The sequence below is a fragment of the Oenanthe melanoleuca genome, chromosome 10 (assembly GCF_029582105.1).
Source record: "Oenanthe melanoleuca isolate GR-GAL-2019-014 chromosome 10, OMel1.0, whole genome shotgun sequence".
NCBI classification, from domain to species: Eukaryota; Metazoa; Chordata; class Aves; order Passeriformes; family Muscicapidae; genus Oenanthe; species Oenanthe melanoleuca.
In genome coordinates, this window is record NC_079344.1 from 3799162 (window position 1) to 3821970 (window position 22809).

The 22809-nt window shown below is 38.0% G+C and overlaps 1 protein-coding gene across 1 annotated transcript in view; it reads left to right on the forward strand.

Annotated features, from left to right (window-relative positions):
* Positions 1-22809, forward strand: part of THSD4 (thrombospondin type 1 domain containing 4) — a 209720-nt gene that overhangs the window by 135673 nt on the left and 51238 nt on the right. The window lies entirely within an intron of this gene.

A 22809-nucleotide genomic window follows, 5' to 3' on the forward strand; every position in this document is an offset into this window, starting at 1 on the left:
AAATACTTCATTTTGATCCGAAACAATAAACAAATTTACCATAAGAAATCACCTCCTCTGAGGAAAGATCTCTTCTTTCTATTAGTGTAGTTATTTCACTATGCATTTCAAATGAGCTTTAAGAAACAGCTGCAGAGATTGCAAAGCCACGTTTGATAACCTTTGGTGTGTGGAGGATGTATTAACATCTGTACATGAGCAGAATGTCTGAAACACGTGCTGGACTCCTACTTGTAAGTACTTGAAAACTGAGATTTATTTAGTGCTCGAATGAGCAGGTGATAGTGAAGTATTCTAGCCAGGGGCACCAACTGTTTTGATGTTATTAACTGTGAGCCAATATCCTGTAGAAAAGTACAAGGACACAGAATAACTATATAAATAACTTATCTTGTTTCCTTATTAAATGGAAAATTCTTGCTGAAATGGCAGAATTATCTTTTTGGAGCCAATGTATTAAACTGAAGACAATTTCATTAAACATTTCCTTATATATTTTCATAGTGAAAACCTCAGGCATGGTTCTCTTGGTGCTATGAAGGAACTGAAGAGGGGAGGTGAGGGGTGCATGGTGCCCAGGTGACACAGAGGTGATGGGTGCATGGTGCCCAGGTGACACAGAGGTGATGGGTGCATGGTGCCCATGCCATTGAGGATTGCTCATGTGTACTCTGCTCATGACATGAGGTGGTTACAATGTCGTTTGCTCTGTGACTGCATCTCATCCTTTCGAAAATTTTGAGTATTCAAGTTATTTTTCAGTACTTCAAGGTTAATTCTTCAGTGTTATCCTAAGGATCCCTGGTGGAGCATATACCAAAAGCTTGTAATGGGTTACATTTTTTGGGGTGCTTGGCTATTGATGACGAACAGTACATTACCAAAGAAACCAGAAATTAGGAATGATCAAGACAAGAAACAGTAGTATTTCTTCAGCTGCTTTAGTATGATTCAGGAAATGAACTAAGCTAAAGCAAAGCAGAATGATAAGTAACTGCAGCATCAGCCATTGTGGTAGTGGAAGTAAGAAAACTCCTAATGCATCCAGTTGTCACAGTGTGGCTATTGGGGATTATCTCTACTTAGACATGAGGCTTAGTCACCAGAGGCTGGCTTGTGTCCTGGCTCTTCTTTCTGAATGACCACCACTTCTGATTTTCAGATGAGAGTGAGAAATACTGGGAGTAACAGCTAATGCTATGATGCTTTATTTGTAATCATAGAAATAGATTTCTAACCATTTAAAGATGGTTAATAACTAAGTAAAACCATGCTTAGGATTCAGTTTAAGGTAAACAGCCATAATGACTTGTTTAGAAGAAATTAGAAAGTTTTAAAGGTACTAATTTTCCTTTACATAGCTGTGTAAATACTGAGAGACTTTAAAGGAACCTCTGAAGTATGATTCTAGTTTCTTCTTTGTTCTCATTCCTAACAAATTACCTAACTGTCACACTATTTTAAAGGTGTTAAAAAATGTAACTTCTTAAGTGTGGACTTTTCCTGTCCATCATTTTCGCTTTAGTGGTGGATACATTGAGTCATTTGGCATCTTTCAATTTTGTCATTCTCACTGCAGTATATTCTATTTGTGACAAGTGAGCCATCTAGTTCTTTTATTAATTTCCCAGAGGCAATTTTAGGAAAGAAGAATCTGCAAATACCTGTTTGTAAGACACTCAGTGCACTGAAAAAGTGGGATTTACTTGAAAAAATCGAATACATTTTTCCATGTTGTCAGAAGTCAGTATTGATGCACAGAAGTCCATTAGTCCTTGGAAAGAATGGCAGTTGGTGTAGCTCCAGCTGTATATGCAGCCGTTCATTTTAAGAATTGATTGAGAGCAGATGAGATCAAAAGTTAACATCTGCAGCTGTTTCTAACTGCTAAATAAGCATTAAGGACCTGGTGAAGCTGCATTTTAGTGAAAATAAACACTACAGAACTTGCAGGCACAAATTTCAATGCTAATAGTGCTATAGCACTGTTCTCACTCAAGTTTCAAGTTTTGGGTTCTTCCTCTCTTGAAGAGAAGGCTGGGAATGCCTAGAGAGCAAGTTAAAATTCACACAACTTCACATCTTCCTGTAAGGACAAGTTAGTTCTTGGATAACAAATTAATGGTGCTAGAAAATGCTCATACTTCTGCTTCAAGTCAGAAGGAAATTTCTACTTCATCTTAAACAGTTTGGCAAAATTTTAGAAAGTAAAAAGTGAATGCTGTTAAAACATTGTTTGCTTTAAGAGGATTTGGCCAAGGAAAGTAAGGAAATGACCTGAAAAACAATCAACCTTTTGGAAACTACTGGAGACTTCATTAGGGAGACATTGCAGGGAGGCAAGTAGAGGATCAGCACTGAGAATGTCAAGGTGAAGTCTTTGCTCAGATAAAGATTCTGAAAGACAAATTGTCACTGATTTAAAACTGTCATTGTTACGGTTTTGATCTCAGTGACTGAGGATTTAGGAAAGATGTTATTAGCAAAATCCTGCTGCCTTGATTAGAAGCAAATTTTCCGATGTACATTTTACAAATATCTGTACCATTGCTGAGTTGTAAGTACATTGGTTGGGAGGATCTGGAAATAAATGTGGTATTCTGCAACATAAGGAATGAAAAAAACATCTGGTGTGGGACATTTCTAAAAATAGTTAGAGCTTACTAAACTCCGTGCAAGACCTTTTAAATTTTAGAATAGAGCTACAATTCAGCAGACATGCTGTCCCTCTTTCATTTATAAAAGTCCTATGGCTTAATAAGTTTCTGATTTTTATGCACTTATTTATCAAATTGCATTTTAATCATAAAAAATTTAATATGTGCCATTATTTGCTTTGAATCTGTGTGAATATTGAGCCTTTGTCTCAGAGATCAGTTAGCACTTTCAATACATTATTCACTCACTGAATTATCAAACTTAGAGATATTAAGAGGGAGTTAATTTTTTATCCAATCTGAAATAATTGTACAATAATTACCTGATAACTACAGGTAATTATCATACACTTACTTCTGAGTCCATTGCTTGGCTGCTTGAGATGATCACAGTGATGCTTAGCAATTTATTCAATGCAATCATTGTATCTCTTTGTGGTCTCTTTTCTTTCATTAGAACATACCATTTTAAAAATACTTCTTGAATCAGACAAAGAAAAGAGTTTTTCGCTTATTTTTTCTATGACTTGTTATTGACAAAGTGTCCTTGATTCACTCATAGTATTCACTGTGTCTGTGAGACAAGTAAACGTGAACTGCAATTTTAACTGTATTTCATGGCATCTTCTGGATAGAAAATGTAATGTAGTGCTGCTCCTCAGTTAAGTAGACACCATTTGTAGTGGGTTGCAGCCTTGGTGTGTGTCCTTGGCGGCTGAATAAAGCCCAAACTACACACCACAGTTTGTGAGGTCACTTCAGCTGCTGTTCAACATGATCAGATGCATATCTGGATTGCTTTAACAGTTGGGTGGCTGGAGTTTTCTTGGATTTTGGTTTTATTTTTCTATTTTTATATCTATGCTGTAGATTGGTTTCTACTACAGATTTGTTGAACCTCTTCAGATAAAATGGGAACTACGGAAATCTTATCATTTCTCATTAGGAATCAAACTAAACCTCATGTCCTTGAAAAAATGTAATTTAAAAATGGAACTAAATTTTCTGCCTGGTATTTTTACTGTTTTGTCTAGACAGAAAATAAATAGAAGCTTTAATAGTCATATTGGAATATAAGATTAGAATTGTCCTTGTGAGTAAGGATGTCCAAGTTCCTGTTTCAGGTCGTCTTCTCTTACAATCTTTCTTATGAAAATTTCCATTTTCCTTCCTTTTGTATTTCCTTCTGTCTTTGAAGGTTCAGAGATAAGTCGTTAAATTTAGGAATACACTTTTTGTTTGGAAATAAATCTGAAAAAGTTGGATAATCTGAATATTTGACAGTTTCCCAGAAAATATGTAAGATCATGACGTTTACAATAGTAACAAACAGAAAAGGCAATCTTCAGGTATTTTGGGGTGTTTTTCTCTGATTTGGAATGTCATCAGAACTGTTTTGCCAGCTTTTGTTGCCTCTATCCATACATGAATTTCTGAAGCTGCTTCAGTTTTGATGGCACAGGCTGACCCTTGCAGCATTGTCTTGTGTTGTCTTGTACCATAGGGATCCTTTATTGTCTGGTTAATGAAATATCTCCAGTAAAGCTTTTCTGACGTTGTGACATTGAGATCAGATAGTTTCTGTAAGGATGTTCTAATAGAGGTAAGATGAGCTTATGCTGCCAGGTGTTCCTGATGGAGTTCTAATAGGATCCCTTTCTCCCACATAATCTTCTGTTCTAAAAACTGTGCTGCCTGACTCAAATGCATAGGGGAGCTAGTGACATTTCCAGAGTGTTTAAAAACAGATCAGGTCTTAAAACTTCGCAGTGACGAGTTCCTGTTCTGCCAATATGTTTCTTGTCTTGTCTTTGCTTAACTTAAGAAGTAGGAAACTTATGGTCAGGTTTTTACTTATGGTGGGATCACAAAGTTCTGCCCAGCTATTCTTTCTTGTTTACTGTGCCTCACTCTTTTGTCATCTGTTAAATAGAGATACACAAAACTGCTAGATGGTAGAATGCCTACAAGGAAACTGCATGTCATGACACTCTGAAAGTTATTTCCATTTTCAAGTCCTCCACACCATTCACTTCTGTGATGTTCTATTCACCTTGCCAAACTTAGGTTCATCTGGGAATCCTGAGGTAAAATGAGGGAGTCCCAAGCCACAGGGCAGCATCAAAGTGTCCACAAATGGTCTTAAAAATTGCTGGTGTCACTAATCCCTTATTAGATATAATGAGGCCCTAAAATTTCTTTTTGAATTACCTTCATTAAACTGAATCCTGTGTAACTTGGAGAGGCAGATTTTAAATGTCTTTGTTAACATAGCAGGAGAGGTTATTAGAGGTTAATCCCTGAAGCATGACAGTTTTTATGCAGCCATAAATTTATTTGTGTACGTTAAAAATACAAATGGTTTAAAGTTCAGCCCTTACAGTCTGTCTGGAGCTTAACTCAATGCACAATCATGGCACATTTCCAGATAGTGGTTGTGCCAGGCTACAAGAGTTGGTTTCCCTGTGGTGAAGTTGAAACCATCTGACTCCACATACTTGAAGTCAGTTTACTGTTGAATTGGCAGCAGTTGTGGTCAGGCTTCAGTTGTAAGAAAATGCTTTATTGCTTCCAAGTTTCCCTTTCAGCAAAGAACACTTATAAGACCATAAAACTGTCGGTGTCTTTCTAAGATCTATCATGGCAGCCTGGTAGAACAGCATGTATTTTTTATTTGAAGAGTTAGTGTTTTCCAGTTATGTAGAAGGCTTAAGTAGCAATATTTATTCATCCTCTAACTTGTTTCCTGTTGTTATCCTCTGTCCCTTCTGAAATGCACTGATCTGCATCAACAACAGGGAGAGTTTAGTTCCTCTACTGGTTTTAAAACAGCAGGAGATGCAATTGATGGGAATATCTGCTGCAGAGTAGTTCAGCACTCTTGCCAAAAAGAAGAGGAGAAAAGTGCCACAGAGGTTTAAACCAACACTGTGTGAAGTGGCACGAGGTGATGCCTCGGTGTTAATCTCCAAGATAAATTCCATCCTCACTGCTTTTGTGTGTGGTAACTGTACCTGCTGATCCATTTGCAATGCCATTAACTTTACAAATTCAATTTTTGCTTGCCTTTGCCTGCATTTTTAGGTAAGTACAAGAGTGGCATAACAAATTATCACACATGGCTTCTGTCTCAGATGTGTTTCTTGGCTTCTTTGAGATAAACCCTACATGTGTCGTTGATCACTGTTGAGAATGTTTTTTCTTGGTTTGTTACAGGTGCAAAACAGAGAAAACTGATGAAAGAACTTAAGGTGTTAGATTATTTTGATAGTGGTATGTCATGCAGCCTTATCAAGGTCTTAAGCTCAAGTTGAGTAAAAGTATTCAGTTAATATATGAAAAGTTGAGTTTATATAGGTTGGAAACCTATGAATTTGAATCTAAAAAGGAGGGGAAGGAAAACATGCAGAAAAATTTAAAAATTAAGCACGATACTTGAAATGCAGTTCTTTGGAATATCAAAGAGTTGGGATTTAATCAAATAATGCTTCATTATAAAGCTTTTGTTTCCCTTCTGTATGGACTAGTTTTCACTCTTTACCCCTACATCTGTTTTGTCACAACACGACGGTGTTTAGGGCTGTCCAAATCTGAGAACACAGACCAAATTCACACAGAGTGCACATACCTATGTGTGAGAGAAAATATACCTATGCAGCCAAGTGCAAGCATGCTGAGATGCCTTGATGACCCAGAATGGACATGTCACAGCAGTGATACTCTGTCTAAAAATAGCAGTGTTTTGTTTTCTATGAAACACTTCTCCCAACCTAAATTTTCTAGAGGGGCTGTGGGACATACTGAAGAATAGATTCTCATGAGTTACAATTGGACAGTTATTGATGAGGTTTTAAGCAGAGCTTCCCACTCATGAGATACACAGCTCTAAGCAGAGATGCATGTTCAAGTAATCATTGCCTGCATTTTTGTAGTGAAGCTTCATTCTTAGGTCCCAGATTTTTTTCTCATGATTGGTCTGTTAGAAGTTGTACTGAAAAGCAGTAATCGCATGCAGAGTTATTGTCATCCTAATCACTTAACTCAATGGTCATACAAGCCTTTCTGTCTTCTTTTGTCATATGAGTTCTTCAACCTAATGTAAATAATATGAAATTACTAGGATCCTCACTGGTATATTAAGGTAAATTTGGATTAGATATAAGAGACAAATTCTTCCCAATGAGGGTAGTTGAACATTCTTACAGGTTGCCCAGAGAAGCTGTGGATGCCCTGTTCTGCAAGTATTCAGGGCCAGGTTGGATGTGGCTTGGGATGGTGGAAGGTGTCACTTCTCATGGCACTGGATTGGAACTGGATGATCTTCAAGATCCATTCCAACCCAAACCATTCTATGTTTTTGTGTTGTAAAGTAATTTATGATCTTCGTGGCTAGAAACATGAGCTACTTACATGCAGCCATAAGTTTCACTTACATTCTCCTCAGCTTACAGAGCCATGGGTGTTCTCAGCCAAACACAGTGGTTCTTACCCAGGCAAAACTCCCGCTGACTTCACTGACTTCAGTGGGAGTTTTGCCTAAGTAAAGACTGGAGGATTTGGATCACCAAACTTAGAACATAAAGTTTTCTATAACCTTGGGCTGAATTGTGCAGAAGGCAGTGAGTTTGAAGGAAAAAGGAAATGCACTTTTTTCTACAATAATTTTAGCCCTGTGAGTGCTGAAGTTAAAAGCATTCCTTTTGAGAAAGCCTGACTTCTAAACTCTGACAGTATCCTGGACTGGGGATGTTAAGAATTACATTTGGAATTCTTTGTACTGCATTGCCAAGTTTAATGAGATACTCTTCAATGAATTGGAGTAATTGTTAGTATGGTTGGTGTTTTTGTCATGTGGTAACAGAATAGATGTTCTGTGGAATACAGCAGTATACTTGCTTTTTATTGCTTTAAATTTAAAACAAATATCACAAATACAAAAACCTTGAACCAAGTTCAGGAAAATTCTGTTTATTTGTATAATACAATAAATACACCAAAAGTCCATCTTAAAATTATTAACTGCTTACAATCTGTTTTAAAATCTTCTCCAGTAAAATGCAGTTAGAACAGTTTTCTTCATCACAGTGTTTGCTGCCCAGGTAGCATATACCCAGATGTGTGTCTGGTTTGTACACAATAGTGTAGAATAAGTACTAAATATGAACAAATAAAAATACTAGTGTGTTGCACCCACTTTTCTCTTGTGCTTGTGTCCAGTCAAAATGAAAGACAGTGGAGAAGCAAGTAGCAGCAGCACCTCCCTAGTTATTGTACAATGGAATTGAAGAATTCCACACTGAACAGGATGTGAGGAATTTTTCCTATGAATCTAGGTTTTGTGCTTTCCTGCTGGTGGAGGCTGAGCATGTCATAAATGAGGCCTGTTGAAATGTTTCTGTGGGCCAGGGTGGTGGTTGCTGGGAATTGCTCAGGCGTGTTTGCTTTTCTAGGATCACTTCATCTGCTCCCTTTGTTGGTGCTTAGATTAGGTACCACAGTAGCTCTAATCTGTGGTGTTCTGCATAGCACTGGAGAAAGGAAAGGAATGTGGAAATGGAACAGGGAAACCTTGATGAAAGTTCATGTTGTGAACCCTCGCATCCTGAAACGCTGCCTCTGGATAGAAATCCTGCGGTGGATCTGTGGCCCAGGCTGGGAGGAAGGGAAGCCTGCCAGGGAGGTCTGAAGCCATACAGGGCTCTAGAGAGGGGATAGAAGGGCTGGATCCTAAACCACGGGTAGTTTATTCAGCCCTACAAATTTCATTGTTCCTTTTATACAGTGAACATCACCCAAACTCTTCGTTAAGGTTAGGCACACTTTGAAAGTTTTGTGTTAGAACTTCAAAGTGCTGCAAATTTTGCTCAAGGGTAGAAAGTAGAATATTTATGCTCTTTTTTAGTTCTAGTTTAGTTTCTAAAACTCTCTATGATACAACCAACTTTCCTTTATACTGAGATAGTATGCACTGTATCCAGAATAATAGAAACAAACTTTTTTTGACTAATCACCACAAAGGCACAGATTGACTTAAATCATGATTTCTTTGAATTCCAATCTACACCTAGAAATTTTTACAAATATATAGTAAGGAACATCATGTAGTGACTTTTTTACAGCTTCATATGAAATGGTAGTTGCAATCTGGGCTAAATTCTTCAGAAAGAAAATATTTTAAACATAATATGATGAGTTCATAATAGGCTTCATTCTGTGATCTTTACAAAGTTTCTCTGCCTACATTTTGCAAGTCTGTATTCCTTGCATAAGCTCTTTGAATTTCCTGGTCATTGATCCTGCTCAGTATATTGAAGGAGCAGAGAATTACTTTTCCTCCTGTCCTGTTAGCTGTGGGCTTGAATTTCTATTTGGTCTTATGCTGCAGAGCACACAGTGGTGGAAACTCTTGGCTTCGCTTCATGTGCAGAGCACTGAGGAGTGGAAACTTCTGGCTCTGCTTCATGTTAGGTTGCACTTCAGACAATTTATTCAGCACCAGTGCTGGATCACAGAATCTTTTTTCCTAGCATGCCATCTTTGTAGTCTGACAGGTACAATGGTCCCCACTACCACACAGCTCACTCACCTTCACTTCTTGAGCAGGAGAGACACTGGCAGAAACTCATCGGGAACAATCCTGCAGAGGTCTGGGAATTTGAAAGCTGTCCTTTGTTAGCAGCACAGGCCTTTTTTTAAAAAACTGTTGCTTGGCTGTTTGTTCTGGAGCTCATAAGTATTTTCATTCATAACAATCTGGATATTTTTGATCCAATTCTGTACACAGACTTCTGTGTCATTTTGAAGATGTCAGTCAGTGTTAATTATGACAACACTGTGTCGTACTGTCTTTTGGAACATTTCAATAAACTGCTTGTGTAACATATTCTTTACAGTGTATTCTCTAGACATAACTGTAATCTAACTAATGAAAAATGGTTCAAAATTCTTCATAGGAATAGAATGACTCATCGACAGTGAATTGGCATCAGAATGGGGACAAGTCTGTGCAATCTGCTTGCTTGTTAAATTCTCTCATTGTATCCTCTGTTAAACTGATTACTAATGTTTCAATTGATTGCTTTACCTTAAAACTGTTTTTCCTCAGCCAGCACTGATGTCTTTGCAATCTGCTATAATTTCACAGCCAGTCTGTCGTCACTAAAAATACAGTTTGGTAGTATTATGTAATAGAATTTTCCTTCCTTTAAGCTCTTTAAGTAGTTTCCACTTACAGTAAATTTTATTAAAACAACACGGTACTATCAGTCTTCTGTTTCAGCTCTGGAGTTTAATTTGTACTGAATTATCAGGCAATTTTTTCATGTATCGTATTTAATTTGCTAATGATATGGATGTTAAATGTAGATGTAAGCAATATAGATGCGATCTGGAATGTTCATATGGAAATATATTTATTCTTGTGCAATAAGTTGCCTGTATAACATGGCTGTAGATACATGTTGGATAATAACATAGCTGATTAGAGCATTGGTTTTCAGCAAATTGACGACACCTTGTTGACAGCAATTTATATGGGCCTTCAGGTATTTTGGCACAAGGGGATATTGCACATTTTTGATAGTGCTCCCTTATTATTTTAAAGATTAGGGAGGGCATTATCCTGTCAATCTCCAGTTCCAAAGTTACATAAAATAAAACTTCTTAGAGACTGTTTTGATAGATTGTTTTGTTCAGGTGAATCTTGGAGAAGTAAAGATCTGGATTGAGTGGAACTGTACCTCCATAATGTTTTCAAAAGCATTACTTGCATTTTAGTACTTTTCCTTATAACCACCCAGCTGACTTAAGGGATTCTTAGGACTCATGAAGGGGTTGGAATCTTCTGTTTGACTTTCAGTCTATCTCTACTTTCTTTGTGTAAGGTTATGGTTTGGTTAATTAACCTTCCCCCTTTTTTATTCCTTTGTATTGTATTTAATCTCAAGTTTGTTGTGGGTTTCTTAATACTTTGTTGTATTATTGCCCATTTTTAAATGATGTGCTTCATATACTATTGCCTTTTTTAGTCACAGCTGCTTTGTGCACTGTGATCGGTTTGCTATGTAATAGACTTGCTGAAACTGCACATGGTTAGCTGTGTGTGGTTCTACATGCACACTGTGCATGGTGCTCACGTGCTGAGAGAAAATTTGGTTCCCTCCACTTTCTCTTGCAGAGAGCTGGTGAGAAAACCTCGCTATTATGGTTCCCCTGAGGCTGAAGAATTGTCCTCCTTGGTTCACACAAGCTCCTCCATTGCCTCAGATGGAGCTCTGCTTCTTGGATATTTACATAGGGGTGAATGCAGAAAACAGATGCTTGCCTGAGTGTTGCCAAATTTGATCAGGATATTGATTCAGTATAACAGCAAATACAGCTGCCAGAATTCTGTGCTCTGGACTACTTTATGAATTTGTTCCAGGTGGAAATTCACCTCTCTTCCTTCTCTCCTTCCTCAGATGGGAAACCAAACAGTATGTTGGCTTGGCTGGCTCTTTCCCTGCTTGCCATTGGTATTTCGTTGGCTCTTTCCATATAGCTTTTGGCTGTCGCTCTAATTGGAACAATCTAAGTTTGCCAGAACTTTTATTGACACTGTACTTGCCTGTTTTTGCAGTTACTTGTTTTGTACTACTTAGTGCTAGGAAGAAGAGTTTATTTTGCTTTTTTTTTTTTTTTTTTTTTTTTTTTTTTTTTTTTTTTTTTTGGTGTGTGTGTTTGTGTATATGTGTGAAGTGAGTATTCATACATATTGCAGAATTGCAATGAGGAAATCATTCAGATTTTTCTGTTATATAGATTCATATGGGTGCATGCTATAGTTAGTCTTATTTTTACAATGACTAATTATTAAGTTATTTATGAAATACCAGTATTAGATACCTTGTGGCATCAATTTGGGCAAGCAAATTGCATTTGTAAGCCCTTAAATGTAGATGTTAGCATATTTTTCTGGGATGTTGTATAGTTTTTGTTGCTACTGTACACACTTCTATGACATTTCTTTTTTAATTGCTGATTATTTGTGAGACATTCTTAAATTAGGGCTCAGTCCTGAAGACCTCATTCAGGGCCTTATTCAGAGTAAGGTCTCCACTGTAGTCATAACTTGCAGTTCTTCATACCTGATAGTATTGTGTCCCTGTAGTTAACCAGTGATTGTATGGTGGTGCACATTCAAGTAGATTTTTAGGAGAATCACAATTAAATAGCACTTCTAAAGAACTGAAAACTATTTCAAATTCAGAGAGAAGTTGTATGGAAGTGAGAATCTGATAAGGAAAAAGGAACTTTATCAACTGTATGTACCATAAAAGTACATTTGTGCATATATATACATTTATATGTACATGTAAGTACATTTACTTAGATGACTAAATGTGCTCAAAATAGATTTTAATTCTATTTTGTTGAATAGCATAAAAATGATTTCAGAGTTCTTGGGCTATGGGCTTCTAGAAGACAGAGCAAGCAGAAAAATCTTGGGCAAGAGGACAGTTGTCCAGAATGTCTGGCTGGTTGTCAAAGAATTTCCACTGTTCATACTGTGATGGGCATGTGTGTTTGCATTGGACAGTTGAAATTGCTATACCAAAGCAAGTATTAGTCAGAGTGCCTGCTGGTTGTGTAGGACCAGTTCAGTAAATCCCACTCCAGAGACACTGGGAAATGGAGGTAGATGGGACATACATCTCATTAGCTGTTCGTGAATTATATTCTGGAAAAGTGCTACATTTTTTCCACAGAGTTTGCCTGATTGAGAAATATGTGGGTTTTTTCCAGTAAATGAAGTAGCAGAATTACTGTTGAGTTCAGTGCCCAGATAAAGTATTTAGGAGGCTAAGCACAACACTATTCATCATTTCTCTCTCCCTACCCCCTGCTATGAATAAACAGATACTTGAGTGATAAAGTAGACAGAAAAGATTGGAGAAAAGCATGCAGGATTGAAAAAGGAATGGGATTCAAATCCTTCACAGCAGCTAGCAAAGCAGTGTTTTTCCTGCAAGCCACAGCAGGTACAAGAGAACTAAATGAAATAAATGAACAGTTTTCTATTTGAAAAACACTCACTGGCAGAGTAATAAATTTTAAAAAGTCAGAATTAAATGGAACAAAACCCTCAGTTTACAGCCAGAGGAAAACCTGTATTTCTTTCCGGCAAGAGCCTGAGTGTGGATTTGCCTTGAACAAAAATGCCGTGGTACTTTGGCTTCCTATAGTGCACTGCATCAGGGCCTTGGAGTAAAAAGGATAAGCCTAAAGAGTAAGAGCCCTAGAAGAGTTGTTTTTGTGATTTTGCTGGGGATCATACATGGGCAGACTGATTAATCCAAACTGTCATGTCTTGGCACAAATAATGTGTAACAATTAAATTACATCAGTGAGTTTGCTGGTACTTTGGAGTGAGAGATTTTGAAATGTCTAAAATACAACTGAAACTGAAATTGTGTGTAATTGTTGCCATATAGTGTGTGAGTGAGAAAATTACATAATCCCCGAGGCTGAACTAATTTACTAACAGATGGATTATATATTCCAAGAACAAAAGTGCTAGGAAAAAGATGCATGTGCCTTGCTGTTAGCATGATAAATACAATAGCTTCCAGTTTTTGGTGTAGAAGTCAAGCTTGGAAATTACCTCCCATTGTTGATATGAGTTTCTTGAAAGAACATCTCAGTTCTTGTTGCTGCAGGATATCAGTGCTTGATAATTCCTCCATCAAAGGAGATAGGGGTTACTTGGTTAGGCATTCCATAAATGTTCTTTTTGCCCAAGGCCAAAACCTGTTAATTTTTACTTTATCATGTCTGGAAGGTGTCATTTTTAGCTCAGAGTAGGGAGAATATTGGATTCAGTCCCTTTCTCTGGAGCATTAGGATGACTTTGCAGGTTGTGACTTACTAAACCACAGAGAGGACAGAGAAGTTGGATATACGTAGGCATCCTGAAGGTGAAATTGTGGTGATCCCACTTCCTCCTCTGGGCTGTTTATGACTTTCTGGTATTTAAAGAGCTGGAGTGTTTCTTCAGGGGAGGACTGAGGTCAGGCCACAGTAGGTGTCTCTAAACTTGCTCTGTCAGGCCTTGGCCTGCTGCCATTGTGGAACACAAGCGTGGCCATGCAGCCTCGGGAGCAGTCCAGGGATGACCATGAGAATCTGCTGTAAAAATGAACATGAGCAGTCAAGAATGAGAGCACTGCCTGCTTGCACTCTGCCCTCTTTGGAACTCAGATTCTGAAGCCTGAACTTGGTACTGCCTGTTCCCCTTCACCATGCCTTGGTCCAAAAGAGCATTTATAGAATGCCTAACAGTAAGTGGCAAGCCAGACCTTTCAATAAGGTAAGTGGCATTTTTTTACAAAGAAAGAATGTTTCTTACCTGCTGGTGGTATATCCCACCTCCTTACTATGGGTGCAGTGTTGGGGTACATCTCTGCACCTCTAGCTGACCTTGGAAATTCATACAGAGTTTGGGAGGCAGGGATAAGGAGAGTTTGAGAGCTTACTGAGATATGTACTCGAATATTGTCATTTTTGAATATTTGGAACTGTCATAAAAGCTTTGTTTTTAAAGAAGGAAAGCTGCAAACTCCTGCTCCTCCAAGAAGTTTCATCAGGAAATCACCTTGACTCTCGTGAAGACTGGCAGTCATTAGATAAAAGCCACTGGTATCAGCTGTTGCTGAACAGCTGAAATGTTAAGACTCAGGATTCTTTGGTACAGTTTCTGCAGGTTCTGGCTGTAAATGACTCATCCTCTCCTCTTTTGTCCTCTTCTATGCTGGGAGAACATGTCTCCTTTACACTGTGCTCCAGAGTGTCTCTGTGTCCTTAGCACACCCTGACCATATGTTCCTCAGTCATGTACAGCAGGACACACCATTTCTGAGCTGCTTCAGTAACTGTTTCCCTGCACTTCTGTCATGACAGTACCAATTTGTAGGCTGAAGCTGGAGTTTACTTGAAATTCTGGAGCATGCACAGTGGGACCAGGTTTTTTTCAGTGTTGTACTGCCCAGTCCCTAACTTGTGTGTTGTGTTGACCAAATGCTGTGGTGATACTCAGGGCTTTAAATGTTGACTAGACATGGGCATCTTTTCATAAGAAGAGAAAGGATCACATCCTTGCTACTGTCTCAGTCTTCTTGCCAGTTTTGAGCCCCTAATCTTAAAAAGAAAAGAGCAAGCATTTCTGAGTAAATCAGTTATAAGTTCTTTTAAAAATACTTGCAAAACACACAGTTTTATGTAATCCTAGGTTTTGGAAAAAAATAAAATTATTTTTGCTGTTTATTTTCTTTGAAAATAAATGTTCAGCTTGTTTCAAGTCTCTGGCAAGGAAATTTTCAGTGTGGGTTGTTAAGTTTTGGCAGAGCTATACCCATCTAAAAGCAACAGGATACTATTGGAAAGCATTTGAAAATATTAGCCATTACTATAGTTACCAGCTCTGCTTGTATTTCTTTCTTTCTTTGGTCATGAAATTTAATCAGTTCAAGTAGTCTGGAATGGGTGCACCAAGGTGGAGAGGAAGTAAGGACATGAGCCAAGTGCAGGATGAAGCACAGGTCACAGTGGTCCTTGGGTTCAGGGGAGAGTCCTGAGGGATCGAGTTCCTGGGTGCTGCTGCTGTTAGGGCCGTGCACCTCACACCTCTTGGTAGCACAGTTCCAAAAGCCATAATTAAACCCTTGGAGGGGAAAAAAAACCCAAACACTTTTTATTGAATTTCACATTAATTAGAATTAAAGGAATTAATTAAAGTTGTCCCAGGAGATAACAGAGAACAGTGAGCAACATCATGGATAAAAAGAAATACATGCAGTTGAAAGAGAGGGCTAATGAGTAAGTATTTATTGCACAGATATATTCTGGCTATGTTAGCTGCTGTTTCAAGATCAGACATCTGTCCTTAAAATATTTTGCTGCTTGGAGGTTTTTTTTCTTTACCTTGAAATAAAGCCAAGTTTTTTCTTCATAAAGAACACTTGAATAAACACAACCCTAGCATAAAGCCAGTTGGGACTAGTCTGTTGGCAAGGGCTAGAGTTCTTTTCACATAGGGAATTATTAGAAAGACAGTGAATCTAACTTCCCCCTCTCGAGGGTCCCTCACATAGTCTCTATCCTTGACTTCTGTATCATTAAGCAGCATGGAACAATCAGAAGTTTACAGGAGTACTACACTGGGATATTTTTATATATTGTGCCTTATTTTTCAGAAAAAATAAATATTTCTTTGTTTTAACTTTGAAATTGCGAGACATGCAAGTATTTGTTAACCCATGGGGGCATTTATTTACGCATAGCAAGTAGGTAAAACTTGTAAATCTGTTACAGAATGAAGCTGGGAATTCTGTGTGGTCTAGAAAGGTTTGTGTATTTTGGGGAGCAGTGTTGGGATGCAGTAGTACTTAACTATAAATTGTATTCTGCAGAAGTTGGCATACATTCCTTTTTCCTACAAAATTGTTTCTAAGAGTTGGATTTTCTTTGTGTTAGAGCAGGTCACAAGAGTTGTAATGCAATGCTAGTAATGTCTGAAACCAGTTAGTAATTTCCAGTTTCCTATGTCCTCATTTGTATGAAATGATTCTTCACTGAGACCTCTTGCTTTCTAAGTTTGGGGAGGTGAGGGAATATCTACACAAAACAAAAAACTCTATTCTTTTTGGTATTATGAGAAAAAGCACTTGGAAATAAAAGCCCCAAGATTCAAGTATACAAGTGATTTGAAGAAAGGTAGTAGCAGGAGTTGCTATCTCTAAACATTTTAGAGCAAACTATATTGTAAGAATATGAGGGATAGCAGTGGACTGAACTCAGAAATGATTGGGTCAGTTGTGAAAGTGGTGCAATTGCATTTGTTTGCAAGCATATCAGACTTTTGCCAAAATTAACTAAACCTTTAATGAGTTCCATCCTGAGAAAACACTGTGAATGTGGTTGTGGTTCTGTCTGCATGGAGCCTATAATGGTATTCAAACCAGGACTGAACTTTTGAAAAAAGTGCATTCCTAAAAAAACATCTTAAAAGCAGTTAGCTTTATTAAAACTATTAGATGTAAGGGCTTCTTGTGTAGGTACTAAAGTAAGTAATATTCAAAGAATGAGATTAGGAAAGGAAGAGTATGAGTGTTGAAATGAACATAATGCCTCAAAATAAAGAAGGTAGGAATGAAGAAAGAAGTGCAAAGCAGAGCAGGTTGTTGTGTGTGTGTTTCTGGGTATGTACAGATGGATGAACATACATGTGGCATCACAAATGTGTGGCCTCCCCAGCTCAGGTGAGGCTGGACAAAAGCACAGGAGGTGCAGTTAAGCCAATGTTAAGAGCTCATGTAACAGGGCTAGGATGCACTGCCTCTTTTCCTAAATTCTGGTCAACAGATGTATGTAAAACTCCAGAACATTGAGATTCCACGTTTTCCAGGGCATTTGCACAACACTCCTCCCCTGCCCCCCAACTTTGTTTTGAGGGATATTAATTTGTGTAGGACAGGTCGAACTTTAGTATTTCAGTCCTGAAAGCTCAAATAGAGCTTTGCAATAATAATATTAAAAAGTAGATAACTTGAACCTGTAAGTTTGAAAGAGTTCTTTGCAACTACTTGCAAGTATGCAGTTACAACTGCATATAGTGAGGAGACAGAGCATTTGTATTTGTGTAAATACATAGATTGTGTTTGTTTGGGAGAATCACTCATGTTGTTTAAATGGATGTTAATTGGGGTGATACTGTGTAGCTGTTCAGCACCAAGGATGGAGAAAATAGAACTGTATTGAATGGAGGCTTCCACTCCAGGCTGTGCCAATGGAGTTGTCTTTTGTTCTGTGGAGTGACTGCTCTGCCACTTCTGATTTTTCAGAAGAAACAGATTGTATTTTTGTATCATTCAAATAGCAACATGGACTGGCATCTTTTCCATCTCCTGTTCCTAAAGGGCAGGACAAAAACAGCATCAAAAGGTTGCCTTGCCAAAGAATGTCCCTTGAAACAATGAAATAGTTGCCATAGGAGCAGTGACTCATTGCTGTGTGGGAGAGGTGAGTGTTTGTATCTAAGTGCTCCAGAGGCTGAACACCACTCATAACTGAAAGAATTTGTGTTCTTCACTCTCTTCCTCAGGTTGGCTTCAAATGTTATTACTGTTTGTTTATGCTCTTTATGACATTCATGAACCAGAAAATAATAATGGTAGGTATTGTAAAAGCTCAGGAATGAACTAAAAGGCAGAATTTCAGGGTTGGCAGGGAGTCAGATGTGTAGCATTGAGGAAACAGCTTTAACTTTGGTGAGGTTATCTAGGGTTTTACACTTGTTCTCTGAAGTACCACTCTTTTCAAGAGAATTGTGGAGACGTTTCATTGAATCCTGAAATGGGCATGGTACTACTTGCCAGCAATTATACTGAGATATGATTGGGGTGGTGCTGAACATGCATTCGTTTTAGCCACTTAGATAAGAGTTGTTTTAAAAAGGCACAGCATTAACATCTACTACATAAATTGTATTATTTTGTTTAAGTGTTTCTTGTTGCCAGCAAGGTCAATTTAGGTTAGATTTGGAGAATCATTTCATTAATTTTCAGACTGCTTTGTTACTGAATTCAGTATATCTGTATATCCAAGTCCTTTGTGCATTTTTGAAGGCTTTAGCATTATGATCCACATCATAAATATGCGCTTTGTATACAAATTGTAGGAAAGAAAATGCCTTTCTTAAAGAACTATATTGTATGGAGTTGGTATCTGACCTTAGATACTGAAATGGTTTTCTGCTTTTCCCGTTGAGTTGTATAAATAGAAGCATTGAGTTTGCTTAGTCTTGCTGAATCTAGGCTATCAAGTAATCTGGCATATTTGCAGCAGATCAGTATATTCAAGCAGATGTGAGTGCTTTGTTAATATGTGATTTAGGAATATTTATTTCAGATTAGATTTAATCTGCTTTTGTACTAGAGCAGCTTTACTGTCCTTGGGTTTTGAATTTTCTGATGTGAAAAAACAGTGCATTTTAGAGGTGCATATATTGTTTGGATCTGTTGTACTTCTTGAGCATTAGAACTTTCAGGGTATGGAGCTTCTAGTTGCAAATTTAACATTCAGATAACAAAAAAAAATGTCAACCTTTCAATTTGAGGTACTTCTGGTGGTTTTTTCTATCACAGTATTTACATTCTTAGTGAATGTGAGCAATCTGATCAGCTTGAAAGTACAAAGCCTCAGAACTGAAGCTCCAGGACCCTGGATATTCTAATGAGTGGTCTCCAGCAGGTATGTATGGGAGCAGCCTGGCCCAGGGTCCAGCCATGGTGAAACTACTCTCCTTTTGTGTGGGGTCATGTGCCCCTGGCTGGATTCAGTGCCAGAAGCTCCTGGGAGTGGGTCAGATTCCTCCCAACCCAGGCAGCAGTGAGAGCTGCTGATTGAACTGTATGGGATCAAATGGGGACACGCCCGCAAGCCCTACACTCACCTTTGCCAGTGGAATGTACATATTAGGATTAGGCTTCTTCATCTTCTTCACTCTTAAATGCTGCTAACACAGTTACTTCAAAACACTTGAGTAAACTCCTTTAATAAGCTCTTTGTAGAGTGGGGTCTCAAAGCTGAATAGCTCTTTTGACTTTGATAGCTGACAGCCAGCAATGGTCTGTTTGTATTTCAGGTCTTTATTGCTGCTGCATTGCTGGAGGTTTAGGCAGATTTCATAGACCTTACATTGGGTTTGTGTATGGGAGAGCTACAAGTTCCATTTAGAGTATCTTTCCTTAAGACAACAGAAGATAAATTGTTTTCCTATCTGTCAGAGATATCAGTGTGAGATGCATACTTCAGATTTTTTAATCTTTTTTTGTTAGCTGTTACTAGTTGATATCTCTAAGACCATCTTTTCACATGATTACTTTTCCTGGATGGCATTACTTTTTCTATTGTAACAAGAATAAAACCTTTTTTCTCTCAAGTAATTTTCTAGCCAGTAAGAAACTATTGAATATCTTAGTGAAAGAGTCTTTATATGTCTTTGTGTGAGTAGCTTTTTTTCACTAAACTGGTGCATATCTACATGCTATAAATGTAATTTGAATTCTTAAGGTTGTCAAAAATAAATAACTTGCTTCTTCTTACTGCCTAAAATTTATCAAACCAAATGAAGTTCAGCATAAAGGACGGATAGGTAATGAAACCAGCTTGTGCAGGTGAGAAAATCTGTGATAAATTAGGTGGACCACATCTGGATGTTACTACAATCTAGTCATCAGGGGCTGTAAATAGCATCAAAGATTTGTGAGCGTTGGGCCTGTGGACAGCAGGAAATATGTTAAAGCCAAAAAAGGATCAAGTGTTTGGGTAAAAATTATGGTTATAGCTAACCACAAATCAGGTGAGAGCCATTAGAATTTTGTTTGTTATCTTGTGGTTGAATGTAAATTCTCAACATTGCTCCTTTGATTTGTAAAGCAAATGAGGGTTAGGCTGCGACCTTGAAGATGTGTGAGACACTGAAGTGAGACAGGCAGGTTCTGCTGGCTTTGTTGTGTTCTGCCTTGGGAGGTTTCTGAAAGTATCTCTTGCTCAAGTATAGCCATGGCTCCTCACTGCTGAACAGCCTGTTCAGTTCATTTCTACTGAAGAACATGCCGTACCAAACCTTGCACTGTCTGTGCACATGCAGTAAAATGCTTCAAATACAGGCTGTGCTGACATTTCCCTGCTGTTCTATTAAAACGGCACATGCTGGCTATTACTCTCTAGCAATCATAACATCTCCATTGGTGTCCCATTTACTGTCCTTCACAGGCAGAGAGAAATAAAAGGAATTATGTTTATCTAATTGTAGGAGTTAAATCTATAAGATCATATGTGAAGGTTAAAGTAGTCAGAGAAAAGTAGTATTAATCTATGCTCAGCTTCTTCCCACATTGAGGGGAGAGCCATCCAGCTAATCTGTACGAAGACTTGCTTAGACTTTGGAGGAAAAAACATAGAAAAATTAGTGTGCTTCCTAGTGGAGAATAAAAGTTGGGGTGAAAATACCAGAAACTGACTGTCTGGGAAAGGAATCAAAGTCCACTAATGCAGACTGTAATTCCGAAAGCTGAGGAGCCAAAGCTTTCAGATGCCAGAGCACTATGTGCTTCCTTGTTCCTAATCTGCTGTGCCTCCTGCCTGGAGGGAAAGGATTGCAGGAGCAGTGTGTCTGTGATACCTTACTGTCAATACCTTGTGGTCAACTTTCCCAGTCTGAATTTCTCCAGTGTGGCTGTTGATACTGAGGGAAACTCTGAAGGCCTTGTTAAAGTCAAGGCACAGACTCAGTGGGAGTGATTTAATCTTGCACAAAAATTCATGCGATTGTAAAAAAAAAAACAAACAACATACTTCTGTTTGACACACTTAAATTCAAAAGTCTTCTAAATTTGTTAATAAATTTTGCATTGTGAAGACCATGGAATTGATATAATTTGGCCATGACAAATCTGTAAAGAGACTGACTTCTGTGACTTGGCAAATTTCCAGTTGATGTCAACTTTGAAGTCAGTGAGGATTTCTTTGGAGGAAAGACATGAGGATTTGGATTAAAATATTTATTTATGATTGATAAATGAAGTCCACCTGGTCACCAGACAAGGAGAACATATATTACAAGAAGAAACAGTTTGAGATTTCTTTTTCATTTCGGTTTAGTAGAACATTTTATTTCATTCCAAAGCAAAAGAAGTCCTTGGGTTGACATTTTTAAGACTGTATTACTGGTAACAAAGCAGCAGGAGTTGTTACTCATGTGGTAAAGGCTAATTTGAAAAGAAGTGCAATATCAACTTCGTGTTTAGGTGTAAGAAATTAATTTTTTAAAATTCTTTTACAAAGACCTACATTTTGATTTCACAAGGATTGTAAGTGCCACCTTGTGGACATCATTATTCTTGTATCTCATTATAGAACACAATGGTGAAGTAGTTATTAATAAAATTTAGTTTCAAAATCTGTGACAGAAATTAATTATGTTTTCTTTGAGGATTGGGAGATTTTCATAGATTTTCCAATACTGCTATTGATGTGCTGAAGTTGAAGAACATACTACTCCTGACTTCAATGGCTGTAAATAAAACCAATACTTGTCTTACTGTAAAGTCCTACTACTCCATGATATTTGTAGTTCTTGCTGGAATTCCTTTGTTGATGACTCTCAGATCTTTCTCCTGAGTAAGCTATCAGTGGAATACCATAGGAGTGGAACCCCAGGTGTCTGGTATTATGACAGTCTCCTCTGTTGTAATCCCCCAATGTCCTTGTGTGAAAGTGTCTAGATAAAATGGTTCATGCCATGTCAGAAAGTAGCCTGTGTCATTTTTGGGGATGTGTGGGTTGCAGGGGTTTTTGGTTGGACATCCTGGTGCTGGCTAGATCAGCTATGCCATATTTTTAAAGGGTTTGGGGAATGTCTTGTCTCCAAAACATAAGTACAATGATGCTTGTAACAACAAGCCCTGAGTTGGGCATTTCTACCCTTTTCACAAATAAAACCAAATTTTATTCTGAAGAATACAGATTTTCCAATTACATGCAGCTGATTTTCTGGTCATTAATAACTTAAAGGTATTGTCATGAAGTATATTAAATATCTGCTGCTTGTATTAAAGTTGACTCCTAAGGATCTGGAGCTTCCTCACTAGTCAAGTCAAATTCAAGCCTGTACTCCAGAAGTAAACCCCATATGGTTTGTATGCTGCTTAGTTGTCAGCCAGTCACAAATTCCTACTTATCTCCAGGCTATACTTAGGCCTTAACCAATATCAAAATTCCAGGACATCAAATCTCTTCCTCGGCTTGCTGCTGAAGTGTTTTCTGGGTTGTCACAAAACAGAAGCTGATTTATCTCAGATAAGTTGTTTTTTAAACTTTCATAAAAAATGGCCACCAGTGTTGTTTTTGCAAAAATACAATTATATCCCTGGTCATCCAGGATTCCTTTAGCATCTCTTTTTAGGGAAGGTGTTTTATGGATTGTACAAATCAAGATCAGTTGGATGGGACTGGGAACAACCTGGTCTAGTGGAAGGTGTCCCTGCCCATGGTGAAGGGGCTTGAACTGGATCATCTTCAAGGTCCCCTTCCAACCCGAATCATCCTATGATTC